Raw genomic sequence first — 7019 nt, forward strand, 5'->3', positions numbered from 1 at the left:
CCTTACCTACCTATACAGTATGTAACATAATTGCTGGCTTGGTGATAAGTATTCTAAAACTAAGTATACATAAGTAAGCCGAAAAAACGCTTTTTTTCAGAAGTTCTTGGTACCTCACTATTCCTCTTTACTGATATAAAAGAATCCTATAACTTTTCAAATATTTGAATTGCCACTTTTACCAGAAGGTAACGAGTGAAAGCTACTCATAGGTCTTACTTCGAACGTAATTACTCAGAAACATTTTCTTGGACAGTTATTAATGACGAGGTAGCAAGATCACGTTTCAAACTCCCACCAATATTTTATAACGAACGAACTGATTTGCTCGACCGAATTATTAAATTGTCGATTCAGTAGAGCATAGACAGTTACAGGCCATACAGCATTTTCGTGGTGATTGTTTCTTGTATAGAAAACGAAAACTGTACTATCATTTAGAATAATGAGAACAAATAAGGGTGAAACACACAATCAAACACGATTATTTGCAGCAAGGTTCCACATTGCGCGGTAACTGGGTAGAAGCAACGTATATGGTGCACAGCGCTATCTACTTCATCTGACTAATATAATTTCTTACTTACTTTTAATTGAGAAACCTCTAATAAGGTGGACTGGTGAGCTGGGCAAGATAGCAGGAAAACATTCTCAAACTTTCGAAGATGTTTGCTTGCAATTAAACAATATCTATTTAAAAGATGTACCAGAATCACATACAAGTGATCAAATAAAAAAGCGGCCAATTGCGAGTCCGACTCCGGTTCCGACAAGGGTTCCGTACCATTTATGACGTATTAAAAAAAACTACTTACTAGATCTCGTTCAAACCAATTTTCGGTGGAAGTTTGCATGGTAATGTATATCATATATTTTTTTTTTGATTTTTCATTCTGTTATTTTAGAAGTTACAGGGGGGGGGGGGGGCACATTTTACTAAGGTCCGACCGAGAACGCTTTTTTTGTCTCGGCCGAGACCGAGAATTTATAAAATAGAAAAAAAAAGATGAATTTTGCACTAAAAATGTTTTATCATAATCAATCCGGAGCGCTATTAAATATTATTTTTAGGGTTCCGTAGCCAAAATGGCAAAAATGTAACCCTTATAGTTTCGTCATGTCCTTATGTCTGTCGGTCTGTGCGTACGTCGCAGCCATTTTAACAAAAAACTATACGATATATTTTATAACCTTTGGAACGTAGGTGTACATGTATTATGTAAGTTGCTTCTTAGTTTCGAAAAAAAATATATAAAATATATTTTCAAATATATACTCCATATAAATGTAACTAAAAGTTTAAAAAAATCATGTGGCTCATCATTAGATAGGTATTTAAAAATACATAAAGGTTGCTAAAAACGTTTTTTTAACTAAGTAAATCCCATCAAAAACAATACTTGTCAAAAAAACCAAGTCTCGCAACTCAGTTGTTCTGCGGTAAAAAGTTGTGAGATCCATGTAATACCAAGTCGGTTATTAATTTATTCAGTCTCTACTTAAGCGACTTTCTGTCTTAATACGTCCAGTCTCTAAGACCACGATCGTGGTCCATAACAATTGAAAATCAATTGTGTCTGGAATCTCCGTACTCGAAGCATTAAGTTGTTACGTAATAATTAACAGCATCTTATAGTGACGCATATCAATATTAAAATTCTTTAATGTTTTATATAAATATATTGAGACTTGGCCATCGCACTAAATAATTGAATTTACATGTGTTTTCAGGCGATTGAATTTACACGTGTTTTCAGGCACGGCAGGCACAGATAGGTACTTTTGGAAATAATCGCTCAAAAAAAATAGTGTGATCCCCTCTAACTTTTGAACTGGGAGAGCAAAACCATTTAAAAATAACTAAATAATAAAGCTTAATAAGCAAATAATTTTTCAGGAAAATTATTTTGAATATGGTCGGTTAAGACATTTAAGAGTTATAAAAAAAAACTGATCTTATTAAAACGATGAAAGTGCCACTAACGGCTTTTTTGTATTGTATGAAGGTACGGAACCTTCCATTATGCATGGTCCGACACACACTTGGCCGGTTTTCAGTATGGATGTGGCCAAAGAGAGGTACAATAACAATAATCAAAATAAAGAGTTCTATATTGTAAACCAAAATATCCGCCACAGGTGTCGTTTTGTACTTACCTACTGCTTTGCGTTTTTCTGTTAACACAAATATATTTAGTATCAAAATATCCAGTGTTATCTTTTACTCACAACAAGTTAATCTAAGTTACATCCCGATAAGATATATACTTTTTTATTCATCAATAACAATAACTACAAAACGAAAAGACCCAAATGAACTAGTCATTACTTGCAACCGCGCCTATCCGATCCCAACACTTAGTATTTGATAAGTAATTGGCTTAAAATACGAAACCAATCAAAATCACAAAAAACGTCACACCAACCGGGCGATGCAACCAACGGGTGGCTAAGAAACGGGCGCTCGTGCGGGGAAAATTCAAATTCACCAATGATAACTCATTGCCTATTTCGGCCGAGAGCCGAGACCGAGATCTCGGCTCGATTTTTGGCCGAGAATGCCGAGACCGAGACCGAGACAGAGATCTCGGTCGGACCTTACATTTTACCACTTTGGAAGTGTCTCTCGCGCAAACTATTCAGTTTAGAAAAATGATATTAGAAACCTAAATATCATTTTTGAAGACCTATCCATAGATACCCCACACGTATGGGTGTGATGAAAAAAAATTTTGTGGTTTTAATTTTATGACGTATTTAAAAAAACTACTTACTAGATCTCGTTCAAACCAATTTTCGGTGGAAGTTTGCATGGTAATGTACATCATGTATTTTTTTTTAGGTTTGTAATTCTCTTATTTTAGAAGTTACAGGGGGGGGGGGACACATTTTACCACTTTGCAAGTGTCTCTCGCGCAAACTATTCAGTTTAGAAAAAAATTATATTAGAAACCTAAATATCATTTTTGAAGACCTATCCATAGATAAGATACACGTATGGGTTTGATGATAATTTTTTTTTAAGTTTATGACGTATTAAAAAAAACTACTTACTAGATCTCGTTCAAACCAATTTACGGTGGAAGTTTGCATGGTAATGTACATCATTAATTTTGTTTAGGTTTATCATTCTCTTATTTTAGAAGTTACAGGGGGGGGACACACATTTTAACACTTTGGAAGTGCCTCTCGCGCAAACTATTCAGTTTAGAAAAAAAAATGATATTAGAAACCTCAATATCATTTTTGAAGACCTATTCACAGATACCCCACACGTATGGGTTTGATGAAAAAAGTTTTTTTGAGTTTCAGTTCTAAGTATGGGGAACCCCCAAAATTTATTGTTTTTTTCCTATTTTTGTGTGAAAATCTTAATGCGGTTCATAGAATAAATCTACTTACCAAGTTTGAACAGTATAGCTCTTATAGTTTCGGAAAAAAGTGACTGTGACATAATCGGACAGACAGACGGACATGCATGACGAATCTATAAGGGTTCCGTTTTTTGCCATTTGGCTACGGAACCCTAAAAACTACCAGTATCGTTAAAACTGTAACAAAAATAAATGTGATCTTTATCAATGTCCTTGAACTTAGTGTAGGTGTTCAAATGCGAAAACTAATCAACACAAGCCTTATTGAGCTTACTGTGGGACTTAGTCAATTTGTGTAATAATGTCCTATAATATTTATTTTATTTTTTTAATGGGCTGTAATGCAGTCATCGATGCTATATAAATTAAATACCTACCTATCTGCGCTCCTCTGAGACCTTGCGTAGTTTGTATAGATTTCATGTGTTCAATTACTTACACCAGTACGAGTAGGTGTATTTATTCTTAGGTGTACTACTCTATAGTTATGGACACTAGGTAACTATAATAAACCTACCTAGTAAAGTATTATTTTTTTGTACAAATGAATATGCAGTTATTCATTATCTATTAGGTATGTTTAGGAGATACAGAGAGATCGAGGTCCCTCCTAAATGGGACGTTTCGATGTCTCAGGCAACTGTTTTAAAAATGACAATAGATTTTTTTTAGGCTGTTTTTATAAGAACTTCGTCATGAATCCGTTAAAATGATAAGGAACCCAACCCGGGCTGGGGTAAAAGGTACCTTGTTCGGTATTTACCTGAACAAAAGTTCTTATCAAGGTATTTATACAAATACCATGCTTACTGACTTATTTTTAGTTCTTCGTACAAAACTTTGTCCACGAAGCACTTTTTTGGGCAAATTAGGCGCTTGTCGACGACGAGTCAGATCGAGGGACAAAACTACCAACCTATCTAAATAATTACCATTTGAAAATGTGAAATTTTGGATACGAGGGTGGTAATTCCCGACAGCCGCAGGCTGGAAGGAATTAAAGACCCGAGTTTGTAATATTCTTACCCCCGGAGTTACACACAATGTTTTTCATCACACTTGCGAAGAAAAATCTAAATATTAAGCGAAATAATTCTTAAATACGGTGACATATCAAACATTCGTCCGCCATTTTGTAATTTCTTAGCAGGTGAGGCATCGAAGGCACAGATCTATTCGGCATTCAGCCACGATTGAAAATTATGTAAAAATATTTTAAAGGGCAGTTAAATTAATCATTTTAAACATAAACAAAAATATAAAAATATAAGCGTCAGTGTTTTAAAAGTAAAACTCATTTATGCTACTTGGTTTGTATGATAAGTGACATAATTTAAAAAAAAGTTGGAGTAGCTTGTTTTTTTTACAATCCATGACTCCCGTGGGAACAAAACTGGCCTTTGTCCCTCAGCACACCTTCATCAAATAAGATCTTTTTCGAGCAAGTGTGATGAAAAATGTTTAGATTTTAGGACGTCGGAAACAATTTTGTACGATTTGGCGTTGAAACTCTAGGTCTATGAGGTCCCAGCGCGCACATGTTTTTTTGGAGAAATCGCGAAGCGTCTGGTTGACGTACCTAACTGGTGACCGAAGAGCTGGCGGCTTCCTCGTAGAAAGTATCAGCATTTCGGTACCATGTATGTACGATGCCTCAAGGGCCTATTTTAGATTTAAGCTAGTTACACATTTAGTTTAGTATTTGTACAGTTACTGTAATACCTCCTTATACCTATATTTATTATGTAAATAAATAGTATGATTATTTAAAATAAAGAATAAGTGCCTACTTCGTAACCTACCTATATATTATATGTATGTCTTTTAGTCTCAATCCCTTCCAAGGTAGGTTAGACAGATTTTTGGCCGAAGGGTTTATAGGTAGAAAATCGAAATGTCAATGCGTCATTTCCCGGGCCTGTCAACAGTGCCAACCCTCTCGAACACTACAGCCGCTCTATCAAACGGTTGCTAGGGAGATTTATAAAGATAGGTACTTCCTACTTGTATTAATACATAATATGTAGGAAGGGTCACACAGAATGCAGTATTGATTCCAATATTGGGAACTATGCCAGAAATAAAGCATTTCGTTCATACCTACGTAACTACATATTTACCAAATTGTTAATTTAATTCTGGTGAACTCTACCCTATATAAAATTTCACGGATCATTGCAACTTTGTAAAGTCATTTACGCTGATTCGAAGATCTATCTACTGAAGTAAAGCTGAAGCACCGAAACCTGATTTCCTTGCACTTTGACCTGCACAGTACAGCGCGCAGCAATTTCTTTACACAATAAACTTGAATAAACCAACACGTACTATGTACATACTTCCCCGAGTTCCACGTAGCTACTTGCCAAAGGTTATATGTATGTATAAGTCAACTGTCTACTAAATAACTGTATTTATGAGTCTCGTGAATATTAAATAACTCTACCTACTGGGACATGGTTTAACTGGATTTGATGACGTGTTATTAAGACATGCATAAAATGCAAATCCGTTTAAGAACCTTATAACGAGTTACAACAAAGTGATTTAAGGTTATTAACTTTTAATGGTCAATATTAATAATGAATGTCCCAATGATTGCTGCTAGTAATGTATGTACCTACTTAGTAAGGTGTCAGTACATAAAAACCTAATTTAAAAAACTGAAACTACTTGTATTACGAGTAGTAAACTTAAAGTAAGTATAAACATCAACAGGATCGACTCAAGAAAATTTCACCTCTACAACCTGCTTGGAAAACGACATAAAGTTAAAACCAAACCACTACTGACTTACCGTTTCACAACGACGAATAATTCCAAAATAGTTTTGTAACCTCGTATAGAAACAAAATAATATTAATACGCAGCTCAAACTAATAACCCGACTATAGTTTTGGCGACTGCATTCAAACCAGAATTCTGGTTTTGTGATACCGCTATGCACTTGAGATATTTACAACAAAATAAACGTACCTGTTTAATTGTAACACACGCGACACTGTTAATTCTTAAAGTATCATAACCATAGTTTATTTATGTATACAATACTATTATAGTTCGTTATTATGGAGGCGTTTCGTTCGATCGTTGTCGTTTGACCGGTAAGACAAGGCGCCGCGCGATACCTGCCTCAGACCCGTCCACTAATCGACTGTCTATCTATATTCTATGCTATAGTGCACGTGTTTACTTCGGCTTGTGTGCGTGAAGGCTTCACTCGCTGCGCGTGCGCGTGTGAAGTGTTGCCAGTAAAATAATAATCCGCAAATTATGGGGATTACGGTAATGCTAACGAAACGAAATGACAAGCTTAGAGGTTTTGAGACGTTTTAATTGTTATATTTAAATGTTGCATTATGCATAATTACTTTCATGAGAATCACTGCAGAAAGAGACAGCCTTATAGCATAGAATCATAGATGAACAAAAAACATTTCTTTGAATTACAGCTCTACATGCAATCTAAGCAAAATAAAGTTATTTTTAACGGCCCGATTCGAACTTCAAGATACGTCAAAAAATTAAACTTCACTTTTAAAAAAAAATATGCTTTCAGTCCAGTGGGACTATTTCGCCAGTATCAAGGTATTGGGAACTTTGTACGGTTAATACAAGACAGTGAACGGTGATTTTATTATCTTC

At 35.1% G+C, this 7019-nt stretch overlaps 1 protein-coding gene across 1 annotated transcript in view; it reads right to left on the reverse strand.

Moving 5' to 3' along the window:
- Positions 1 to 6539, reverse strand: part of LOC133520619 (uncharacterized) — a 133395-nt gene extending 126856 nt beyond the window's left edge. Inside the window, exon 1 of the mRNA XM_061855141.1 lies at positions 6351 to 6539. The gene's annotated coding sequence lies outside the window, so the exon portion shown is untranslated. The remainder of the gene's footprint in view (positions 1 to 6350) is intronic.
- Between the last annotated feature and the right edge of the window lie 480 nt (positions 6540 to 7019).

Source organism: Cydia pomonella, chromosome 8 (assembly GCF_033807575.1).
Source record: "Cydia pomonella isolate Wapato2018A chromosome 8, ilCydPomo1, whole genome shotgun sequence".
Taxonomy (NCBI): domain Eukaryota; kingdom Metazoa; phylum Arthropoda; class Insecta; order Lepidoptera; family Tortricidae; genus Cydia; species Cydia pomonella.